The 12,836-nt window shown below is 37.4% G+C and overlaps 1 pseudogene across 1 annotated transcript; it reads left to right on the top strand.

Moving 5' to 3' along the window:
* Positions 1–6,925: 6,925 nt before the first annotated feature.
* LOC107148514 lies at positions 6,926–12,432 on the top strand (annotated as a pseudogene). The gene is made up of 2 exons (XR_001504286.2): positions 6,926–6,991; positions 11,340–12,432. The product of XR_001504286.2 is annotated as a heterogeneous nuclear ribonucleoprotein D-like (transcript).
* Positions 12,433–12,836: the final 404 nt, after the last annotated feature.

Here is a 12,836-nt window from a genome sequence, read left to right as displayed (position 1 = left end):
TGCTATGGTAGCCCAGATGGCCTAAATAAGACAGTAGGAAATATGGTAAGATCTGTGGACGCCCTGCTATACTTCATTTGCTGCGCAGTGACTTCCTTGGTCAGAAGTAACTGCATGTGGAGTACCATGAGAGTGGAAAAGGCATTCTGTAAGTCCACAGATAGTAGACTTGGCAGAAGCGTTGTGTACTTAACCAGACTGTCAATTTCACAAACACAGCCCCTTCAATGATGAAAATAGTCCAATATAATCAACCTGCCACCTGGTTCCTGACTGGTTGATCATCCCTGAAGTGCGGGGGGGGGGGGGGGGACTCCAAGTTAGTCTCTGCTTCTGGAAGATTTGGCACTCAGCAGCAGGCAGAGCCATGTCAGCTTTGGCGAACAGAATCTATGTTGCTGAGCCTCTGCACAACCTCCATCCCTGCCCCCACGGCCACTTTGCTCTTGAGCCCTTTGTGCAATGACAGGATCGACTGAGGAAGTAGACAGATCTCCATAGGACAGGATATTTTATCGGCTTGATTATTAAAATCCTCTTCTGCTGAGGTCACTTTTCGGTGAGCATGTTCACATGGGACACAAACATCTTCATGCTTTTCTTCCATTCAGAGAACTCTATCCGCTTACCTCCTCCTAGACTTCCTTGTTACCAGTTGTCCAACTGTGTTCCTTCCAAGTCCCATCCAACAAAACTATTGGTCACAGCCCCATTTTGTCTGAATGATCTCCCCATTGATGAAATCAGGGCATTGAAAGTCCTCAAATATTACAGCATTAGAGTCCATCTCTCCTTGCAGATCTAATATTTGCTTATACAATTGAGTGTTCCAGCATAGGGCACATATATATTTACAATCACTATTTCCTTTGGTTGAATTGATCCTTTTATTGTTAAGTAGTGACCTTATTTTATTCTTTTTACAGATTTTGTTTTAAAATCTATTTATCTGATATAAGTATAGCTACTCAAACTTGTGATCCTCCTGCCTCAACCTCCTGAGTAGCTGGGATTACAGGCATGTGCCACTGTTCCCACTTTATTATATTACTCTTCAGATGCACATGTGTTACCTCTTTCTGCAAACAGCGACCTCTTGAAAAATAGGATCATTGTGTGATTTCCACAATGTCTTTCCCAGTTCCTTGCACATAGTGGGTGCTTAATAAATGTTTGTCCTATGAGTTAACTTATCTTTGATTTATTATGTAATGTACATTCACAATTTTAGGATGTGTCAGTTAGGAATTATGTTGGACTAGTAATTGAGAACCTATTATAGTGGCTTAAAAAAATTAAAGCTCCCTCCACATATATTCACCAGAAAATATATAAAATATGTGTGTGTGTGTGCGTGTGTGTGTGTATTCTGGTTAGTAAGGTGACTCCGTAAAGTCATGAAGGACTCTCAGGCACTTCTTTCTCTCTGTTTGGTATTCATTCTTTAGCAGTTGCTTCTATCTTCAAGTCACAAAATGGCTGTCAGAGCTCCAGCCAGTATGTCTGCAATTTAGGAGAATAGAAAGGGAAGAACAAGATGCAGATAGACTCTCAAACAAGGCCGTCCCCCTTTAAAAAGAGTTGCAGGGGAAAAAAAATCAAAGATTTCATTTAAATTTAATTGACTAAACCCTTAACTGCAGGGGAGGTTGAGAAATATGACTTTTAGATTAGTACTCTTTCTGCCTGAACAAATATGAGTTATATTTCTAAAGACGATAGAGAATATATCAAGTAACCAGACTACAATCTTTAACACAAAGATTTCTAACTATTCATTAGTATTATCCTTTTCTAAGCATTATTTCTTTCAGATTTTTTTATTTCTCTTTCAAGTCCATAGGTATATTGTCCAAATTTATCCTGACTCCAGCCTTCATATCCAGAGATTTTAGTGCAATATGATCTGCTCCATACTCCTCTACCCCCTCCCCACACCAAATGAGCTTTGTTTGTTTTCTCTAAGTGGTATGACACCATCTGGTGTTTTCTGCATTTGACCCAGAGCTATGTCTAGCATCATCAGACTAATCAAGAGGTGGGAAAGGACAGGGTCAGGCATGGGTTAGTGGCACAAATCACTTGGTAAATAAAAAAATTTAAAAAAGCAGTTATAACATTTGCTCCCTGCACAATAAAATGTGTATTGAAGGATTCCAGTAAAATCCTGTTTTATTAATCACCAGCAATTGGAAGTTCAGAGTTTACATCTGTCAGATTGATGCTGTGGATAATATGAAGTATAAAATTTCAAAAAGACATTGAGAGGAAGTTAAGACACATTTATTCTTAGCCCACATTTTCACATATGTTAAATTCCTCCCAGAAAGTATTTGGATGACTGAGGTACAAGTGATTGAAGATAATAAACTATCTATGTCGTCATCCTTCCCATTCAATCAATAACTGTGGAACATATACCATTTGCCAGACATTGTGCTAGCTGCCAAAGATATAAATGGGAATTTTTAAAACTGTAGACTTTTTAAAGATATACTGAAAGACTAAAATAAATAACAGGAAAATGAGATAAGTAATCTGAAGTCAGCTTCCATAGACCAATAATCCCAGAAAGCTTAGCAAGAAAATTAATGGCAGAAACTAAGCTTGGATATTTCATAATTCTCTTTTAGCCACACAGAATTAAATCTGTAATTCTGAGAAGACTCTGGCATAGATTGTTCATATGGGATTTTGATGTGTACAAATCAGACAGTCTTAATGAACAACAGTGAAGAAATACAACAAGTCTCTTATGTGTCATAACATTGAAATAAAATGAGGATAGTTGATCACTCTGGATAAGGTGAACAAAGAGGATGCAGGTAAATCCCAGTGACTCAAAATTCTATTAGGATATTTTAAACTTTAGTGAAGGAATTTACACAAGAACTATAGAAGATTAAATTTAAAACTAAGACCTGGAAAGTATTCACTAATTTAAGGGTAGGTCATTTTTCAGGGGGGAGGGGGGGATCACTGGATTTTCAGTTAATTGAAATTATCCAAACTGATATAATTGTAAGTCATAAACTTGGCAATTGCTGATGCCATGATAGACAAAGTGTGCTCATAAGATGGTGCCCCGCCCAGAACTGCTGGGTCCTTGTGCCCTGGGGATCTCCAAGTTATTTCATTTAGAGAGTGTATCAGTGTCCCGTGCTTTTGACCTTGTAATGTCAGTCAGTGTGATGTGCTTGTTTTGTTCCCCTTAGTTGGATGAATAATTTATAATCTCTGAAAAGTATAAAAACTCAGTGTACGCTTATGTAACTTGTGTTTAAATATAACGGTTATCATGTGCATACTCTTAATTTTTTAAATGATTTTTAAAAGGCTTAGAAGGATTTTATCTACAATTTATTTTAGAAGATTGATTTAGTGGATTGATAAGAGTGGTTTAAATGCTTAGGAAGATTTGTTTCTTATATTTGTAATCCTCCCTTGATGTATTTGAAATGTTTAAGAGGGGCAAGTGCATTAAAATAGGAATTTGATTTGCTAACTATATAAATGACGTTTAACATTACATGCATGAGTTCACTGAAAAAGAATATGTGAAAAGGATTATTCTGATTTTGATTAAAATAATAAAATTAAAAGTAAAATAAGTGCTATTAGTTAAGCTTAAATGTTGAAGGGAAGCAAGCTTTTTACATTTGTAACTATAATAATATAATATGGGGTAAAATAAGTAAATAGAAGGATTCCTTTCTGTGTACAAAACCCCATTTAGGATAGTCAAAGCCCCAAGGAAAGCACCACGCCCCAAGTCTATCAACCACAAAAGCAGGTGCTACAGTCCCTAAGGTGCTAGAAGAAGAAAGAGTTGTGTTTTAAAATTGTATATCAACAAATAATAGCTGTATATATTTACAGGGAACAAAGTGATGTCACTATTTTCTTAGTACAATGTGGAATGGCCAAATCAAGCCAACCAACCATCCATCACCTCAAAGATTTGGCAGATTTCATGATGAGAGCAGTTGAGTTCCACCCTCTCATGACATTGAAATGTACAGTACTCAACAATTAGCTATATTCACCATGCTGTGCAACAATCTCAACAAACGAATACCCCAAAGCCAACTCATTCCTCATATCTAACTATTCCTCCCACCTCCTAGCTTCTACCCTCTTCTTCTATGAGTTCAATTTAGAGTCCACATATAAATGAGAATATGTGATATTTATTTTTCTGCATGGGGCTGATTTTTACTTAATACAGTGTTCCCCAATTCTACTGTAAAACAACTAAAAGAAAGCATGGAGGAAAATTCATACAACATTGGTCTGGGCAAAGAGTTTTTAGATTTAACTCCGAAAGCACAGGCAACAAAAACAAAAAAAAAGAGAAATGGAATTACATCAAATTAGAAAGCTTTTGCACAAAAAGGAAACAATTTAAAGTGTGAAGAGACAACCTAGAGACTAGATAAAAATATTTGCAAACCATACATCTGACAAGGGCTAATATCTAAATATACAAGGAACTCAAAGAAGACAAGGGCTGGGGCTGGGGCTCAGCGGTAGTGCACTTGCCTGGCATGTGTGAGGCACTGGATTCAATTCTCAGCATCATATATAAATAAATAAAGTAAATAAAGGTCAACAACTAAAAAAGAAAAAAAAATTAAAAAAAGAAAACAAATAATGTGTTTAAGAAAGAACAAGGGACTTGAATAGGCATTTCCCAAAAGATGACATATAAATGAAAAAATGTTCAACTCCTCTAATCACCAGAGAGGTGAAAATTAAAATCACAATGGCTAGAATAGCTACTATAAAAAAAGACATATACTTAAATTTAAAAAATCTGATATTCTATTTATTTATTTATTCTATAAATAAACAATTATATTTGTTTGGGACTAGAGGAGCATTGCAATAGGAATACACATGCCATAGTAAATTAGGGGTATATTCAAAGAGGTTCAGTAAGAGGGAAGTCATATTTAAATTATGAGGAAGACTACATCAGATATTTTGAAATTATAACTTTTGACCACAGTGATTAATAACAAGAATGGCATTAGTCTGAGGTTGAGCACAGAGTTTCTGGGCAAATTTCCTTGTAGAAGTACTTTTATATAATGTTGTGGGGTCTCTGTGCAAGCTTGTGGTTCTGAAGAGTCTTTTGTGACAATCACCCTCAGGTAATCATAGGAATGCTTCCTTCATAACCTTCCAGCTTTATTTACTTTTTTGGGGGGTTAGGGTTGAGCTAGGCAATTTCATTCAACTCCAACAACTTTCACATTACTTCCATAAAGATTAAAAAATAACAAATGCCAGTGAGAATATAGAGAAAGTGGAGCTCTCATATCTTATTGGGAATATAAATTAGTACAGTTATGATGGAAAACTATATGAAGTGTCCTCAAAAGCCTAAAAATAGAGAACCACTCTTTGATCTAGTAATTTCACCTCTGGGTGTTTACCCCAAAGATTTAAAATCAGCATGTTGAAAACATTTCTGCCTACCCATGTCCCTTGCAGCACTGTTCACAATAGCCAGGTTGTAGAATCAACTTGTCTCAACAGATGAACAGACAAAGAAAATGTGGTCTCTATACACAATGGAATCCTTTTCAGCCTTTTAAAAAGGAAGAAATTCTGCCATTTGCGTCAAGATCTGATCTAGCATGGTCAGCGGACTTGCATCCTTCCTGCCTCCCCGTTTATACAGAGCACTCAAAGCTGGTGTAAGAATCACATCGGAGCCCCCTGGAGAAAGACAGTCTGCCTGGAGAGGCAATTTGGGTTTGGGGGCGAGAGTCTGAACAATAAGCCAAGCAGGGTTCCGGATAACTCCCAAAACACTCACATCAGACACCAAGAGGAACAAAAGACAGTGAGGCCGCTAAAGCACTCCATCCCCAGAACAGAATCCTGCTAATTTTGCCCCGCTGCCTCACCTGCCTGCCTTCACCACACCTATTATAAGCAAACCTGCTGGGCAAGAACAACCCTGCCCACTGGGACAGAGGCTATACTCAGGACCCCCATGGACAGGAATGCCTGTGGAGAAACTGCAACTCCTGACCATTCATACAGATGACCTGGCTCAAGAATCACTGGGCCCTGGATGAAAACCAGCTGCATGAAAAAGACCAAGGTGATGAAGTAACCATGTTACGTGAACTCAGTCAAACACAAAGGGACTGACCTGTGATTCCATTTGAGCAAGAGATCTAGGATACTCATGCTCATAGAGGTAGTATAACAGTGGCAACTCCTGAGAAAGTAGGCGAGAGGGGGATGGGAAATAATGTTTCATGGGAACAGAGTTTCAGTTTGGGAAGATTCTGGAGGTGGGCAGTGGTGATGGTTGCAAAACATTGTGAATATGCTTAACATCACTGGACTGTACACTTAAAAGACGATTAAGCCGGACACAGACACGATGGTGCATGCCTGTAATCCCAGCAGCTCGGGAAGCAAAGGCAGGAGGATCACAAGTTCAAAGCCAGCCTCAGTGAACGTGAGGCCCTAAACAACTCAGTGAGACCCTGTCTCTAAATAAAATACAAAATAGGCTGGGGATGTAGCTCAGTGGTCAAGTGCCCCTGAGTTTAATCCCTGGAAGAAGGAGAAGGAGAAGGAGAAGGAAGGAAAAAAGACTAAAATGGCAAATTCAAGTATATTTTACCACAATTTTACAAATTATTTTTTAAAAAGACCAGGGGAATAAACCAAACAGCTGATCTTAGGAGGAAAAAAAGAAAAGAAAAAGCCCAGGGGAGAGATGCTTATTTTGAAATTCTAATTAGTAATCTTAGAAAAATTAGGATACTGCATCCACAAAAATAAGATTGGTTGCTATAAAAAAGAACCAAACAGAGAGCAAGAAAACTTTCCTACCAACTAAAATATGACTGTCAAATAAAAAGTTCAGTGGATAGAAGAAATGGTCAGGGCTAAGATGAATCTGGAAAAGAAGTTTGTTGAGATGCAGGACAAAGAAAACATGAGAGACATTAAAAGACAGGTAGTTAGATCCAGGTCATTAAAAGTCTACCAAATAAGGGCTAAAAGTTACTAAATAGCAAAACAGATTACCTTTAAGAGAATAAGAATCAGAAGACATTAGGTTTCATATTAACAGAATGGTTAGTAGAAAACAATGAAGCAATATCTCAGAATTCTCAGGAAAGACAGCAAACCAAGTATGGGGTAAACAAAGTCATTTCAGATATGCAGAGACTTGGAAAGTTGAACATCACCAAGTCCACATAAGATATGACTCAAAATGACCTGCTAACCAGGGGAAAAGAGAATTTAAGAAAGAGGAACACATATGCCTCTAATTCCAGCAGCTTGGGAGGCTGAAGCAGGAGGATCACAAGTTTGAGGTCATCCTCAGCAAATTAGTGAGGTCCTAAGCAACTTTGTGAGGCACTGTCTCTAAAGAAAAAAATAAAAAGGGCTGGGGTTGTAGCTGAGAGGTAAAGTGCTACTGCGTTCAACTCAGTACCAAAATAAAAAAATTAAAAATAAAGGAAAAAAGAGGACCAGATGAAGACAGAAAGAGTGGCAACTGAATATGCCTTGGATGAAGCCCAGAAAACTAAAAAGAAATCAAAGGAGAATCCATTGAGCTTTGATATTTGGTGCACTTTCCTTTGGTTGGTAGAACGTTGGAGATTTAGAATTCCATCTCCTTTTCTGTAGGTATAATTACACCATTTATTTCTACAATAATGAACAATTAGTATAGTTTGGGTAAGTGTCCCCCAAAGCCCCATGTGTTGAAGGCTTGTTCCCTAGCCTGTGGTGCTGAGAGGGTGGCAGAACCTTTAGGAGGTGGGGCCTACTGGGAGAAAGTTAGGGCATTGGGGGGCCTGTCCTTGAAAGGGATTTTTGGACCTGATCCCTTCCTGTTTCTTTTTCTCTGCTCCTGGATGCCATCAGTGAACAGGCCTCCTCTACCATCTATGCTCCACTGATATGCTGTCTTGCCAAAGGCCCAAAGCCAATGGGGCCAAGAGACCATGGACTGGAACTCCCAAAACCATGAACCAAAATAAACTTTCCCTTCTTATAAATTTCTTACCTCACATATTTTGTCACAGTAACTGAAAACTAATTAACAGAATAATCATACTGTACATACTATTTTATTAAGTTTAATTTTTTACAACAAATTGATAGATTTAATTAGGGCAACAAAGCAGAATAAATAGATCATACAAGTGACAACTTAAGGACATTAAATAACAATAAAATTGATTGGTAGCATTCAAGAGGGCAGGTGGGAGATAAGTACTAAGTACTCCAATATATTTATCTTTAATAGACATAGTTCAAAGTTGATAAATCAAAGTACAGAAATGTATAGAATATGAAACAGTGATTTCCTCATTTTAACACATTAATGGGTTATGAAATTAATATAGTGGTCCTAGCCAGCATTATAAAAAGATGAAATAAAATATAATTGGAAATATTAGGATGCGTCACACATTTTACAGATCAGTGTTATTTCTTGACACTCTTGTTTCAGTGAGGGTGTGTGTCCTGGGTGCAGTGTACTTCTTCCTCTGAGAAGAGAAAACGAATTTCCTTCCCCTCGAGTCTTGGTTGGATTTAGTGACTTGCCTCTGTGAAAGAAAATGAAGTCCTTAAGACCAAGATCTTCTAAAATGAAGCTGGGAGATTTCAAGAGGATTGTATTCACACCTGCCAAGGGTTAAACCACAGAATGTCCCAGTAGTCTTGGATAAACAACTGAAGTCAGTATCCTGCCAGCCTTCAACATCTCTCAGCTGGGTGTGCCCTAATTAACGAACCAATCAAAAAGGATTTGCAGTTTAGGAGTTCTGCCAGGCAATGAACTGTCCCCAAAAAAAAAAAATCTACTGTAGAAATCCCTTGTTAAAAAAAAAGAAAAGAACAAACAAACAAACAAACAAAAAAACAGAACTAATACAGTTAAAATGACTATATTGCCAAAGGCTATTCACAGATTCAATGCAATCCTCAGCAAAATATCAGTGACATTCTTTACAGAAATAGAAAAAACAGTTCTCAAATTCATATGAAACAATAGCCAAAATAATTCTGAGCAAAAAAGAGCAATGCTGGAGGCATCATAACATTTTTAAAAAAATTATACTATAGAAATGTAGTAACAAAATCAGCATGGTACTGACATAAAAACATACACACAGACCAATGGAATAGAATCGAAGACATCAAGAAAAACCCACTCAGATACAGTCTTCTGATTCTAGACAAAAGTGACAAAAACATACATTGGAGAAAAGACAGCCTTTTAAAAGAACAAATGGTGCTGGTAAAACTGGATATCCATTTGTAGAAGAATGAAACTATACTCCTCTCTCTCACCTGGATGAAAAGTGAGCTCAAGCCAGGCATGATGGCATATGCTTGTAATCCTAGAAACTCCGGAGGCTCCAGGCAGAAGGATCAAAAGTTTGAGGCCAACCTCAGCCACTTAGTGAGACTCTAAGCTACATAGGAAGGCCCTCTCTCAAAATCAATAAATTAATTAAAAGATCTGGGGATGTAGCACAGTGGTAGAGTGCCCCTGGGTTCAATCCCTAGGACCAAAATAAAACTCAAAATGGGTCAAAGATTTAGGAATGAAGCCACTCCTTGAAGAAAATGTAGAGTGTATACTCCAAGGCAGATACAGGCAACAACTTTCTCAACAGAACCCCTAAAGCTCAGAAATAATACTAAGAGTTAATAAATGGGACAGCATCAAATTAAAAAGCTTCTACACAGCAAAGGAAATGATTAAAAATGTGAAGAAAGAACTACCAAATGGGAGAAAATCTTTGCCAACTACTCTTCTAACAGAAGATTAATTTAAAATCTTAAACACTTAAAACAAAACAAACAAACAAACAAAACCACCACCAACAGTAAAAATCCCATAAAATAACCCACTCAATAAATAGGCAAATTAATTAAGCAGACATTTCTCAAAAGAGGAAATACAAATGGCAAACAAATATATGAAAAAAATGTTTAACATCAGGTAAATACAAATCAAAACTATGCTGAGATTTCTTATTACTCTTTCATATATATTCCTCTTTATGACTGAATAAAACTCCATTGTGTGTGTGTATATATTATATTATGTACATGTACAAGTATATCACAGTGAATCCCATTATTTTGTATGATTATAATGTGCATGTGTGCGAGCACACAGACACACACACAAAAATCTCTCCTTGCATTTACCATGCAGAACACAATTCAAGGCTTCCCAGATTCAGAGTACTGGATTTGTAATTCCTTGTTTCCCAAATAAATGCTATTTCCTTTGACTTCTGTATCGAGTTATTTTATTATTTTGGTTAATACTTCAACACTTCTAATAGAATAAAGAAAATGAATAGAATGAAGCAAAAGTGATGATGTACAACTTTGCAGACTATATCAAAAGAGGCGCTGTGCTTTACTTCTTGCTTCATTTCGTGCATCACTCTTAGGAAGCCAGCTGCCATATCTTGAAGGCACTCAAATGTCACAATGGAGAGGCCTAAGTGACAATGATGATGATGGTAATGATAAAATTCATTTACATTTCTCCTGAGAACATCCTTCCACTAGATAGTCTTCATACTTCACTGTGGAAGAGCAAGGGTGATACACTTCTTGCTTATTTCTTTAACTCATGCACAGCACATAGCCACACTGTGTCCACTTTTTCACTGTATGTTACAGCTAGACAGAAATGAGCATGCAGCAAGGATATAAATTTGTGTTCTGTGTATCCTAGCAGCGGCCCCCCTGCACCTGTACCAGGTAGCCCTTAATTACTTATCTCCAAGGTATTTCATTTTTTCAGTTAATGTCATGATTCACAAGTATCAATTACATAGAGAATGTCCTATCAGAGAAGAAAAGGTTCAAACCTCAAACGCTGACCCCTACCCACCCAGGAGAAAGCTCAGACCTTTTACATTAGTACTTTGGTTCAATTGTATTGTGCAATATATGCTGGAATGCACACCACAGCTGCTCCTCTGTGGTCTATAGTATTGATATTACATGATGTTCCTCTCCCAAGAGAAATGTTATGTCCAGTGACAGAGTCATTTGATAATGGATTTTCCTGTGTTAGTTTTGTTTTCTCTCTGAACATAATAATTGTCATTAACATTGAGGGGTTTTGTTTGTTTATTTTTTTCTTGCATTGTTGGGTGATAGAACTCTGGGCCTTGCATGTGCTAGGCAAATATTTATACTTCTGAGCTGCATCCCTAGCCCAATACTGGGCTTTTTTCTTGGAAAATCAGTGAACCTGTTTAAGAAGACCATTGTGATTATTTTTAGTTCTGCTTCTTCTCCTTTAGAGACAGAATTCATCGGGTTTGTGCTGGAAGGCATTTTGGGGTTTTGTAAAACTTTCATTGCTGCTCTTCCGCCGGCATTTTAAATCCAGCTCCATACAACGCTCCGCCGCCGCTGCTGCGGTGACCAGGACTGCGCGCCAGCACCCCACTGCCGACAGCTCCGCCACTATGGAGGACATGAACGAGTACAGCAACATAGAAGAATTCGCAGAGGGATCCATGATCAACGCGAGCAAGAATCAGCAGGATGACGGTTGTAGACTGTACGATTAAAACAGATCCCGTCACTGGAAGATCAAGAGGATTTGTATTTGTGCTTTTTAAAGATGCTGCTAGTGTTGATAAGGTTTTGGAACTGAAAGAACACAAACTGGATGGCAAATTGATAGACCCCAAAAGGGCCAAAGCTTTGAAAGGGAAAGAACCCCCTAAAAAGGTTTTTGTGGGTGGATTGAGCCCAGATACTTCTGAAGAACAAATTGAAGAATATTTTGGAGCCTTTGGAGAGATTGAAAATATTGAACTTCCCATGGATACAAAAACAAATGAAAGAAGAGGATTTTGTTTTATCACGTATACAGATGAAGAGCCAGTAAAGAAATTGTTAGAAAGCAGATATCATCAAATTGGTTCTGGGAAGTGTGAAATCAAAGTTGCACTGCCCAAAGAGGTATATAGGCAGCAACAGTAACAACAAAAAGGAGGAAGAGGTGCTGCAGCTGGTGGGCGAGGTGGTACCAGGGGTCGTGGCCGAGGTCAACAGAGCACTTATGGCAAGGCTTCTCGAGGGGGTGGCAATCACCAAAATAATTACCAGCCATACTAGAGGAGGACATTGGAGAAAACAGGAGATGCTAAAGAAACCCATCTTGCAGGACGACATTGAAGATTCATCTTCTGTTGATCTAAGATGATTATTTTGTAAAAGACTTTCTAGAGTTCAAGACACAACTACTGTGTCCAACTGTATATAGCCGCCAATTAGTTTTCTTTGTTTTTACTTTGTCCTTTGCTATCTGTGTTATGACTCAATGTGGATTTGTGTTTATACAAATTTTATTTGTATGATTTCATGTTAAACCTCAAATAAATGCTTCCTTATGTGAAAAAAAGAAAAGAACTTTCATTGCTTTATCAGACAGGAGCTCACTGTGTTCCGCTTGAAAATTATATAAAAAAAATTGACAGATTATACCAATATTTGTCAAATTTTTGTAACCAGGGATTATTGGAGGAATATATTATCAGTTCAAAAGAAAAAAAAGCCTCAATTTTCAGAAATTAATCTTTGTATTTCCTATTTAACCATTTATTTATTTATATTTGGACACATGCTTATTAATTACACTGGCATATATCTAGTCTGAGCACATATAAATTCACATTATAAATTTGCATTGGAGTCCTTTCTCTATTTAACCTTATATTTTTGTTACATATTTTCTTTTTTATTTTAACACTGCTTCTTAACTTTAATCAGTAGCTCTGATCTGTTGG

This window comes from Marmota marmota, unplaced genomic scaffold (genome assembly GCF_001458135.2).
Source record: "Marmota marmota marmota unplaced genomic scaffold, marMar, whole genome shotgun sequence".
Lineage (NCBI taxonomy): Eukaryota > Metazoa > Chordata > Mammalia > Rodentia > Sciuridae > Marmota > Marmota marmota.
The sequence above is the reverse complement of the archived record's forward strand: the minus strand, read 5'-3'. Positions and strand labels throughout refer to the sequence as shown.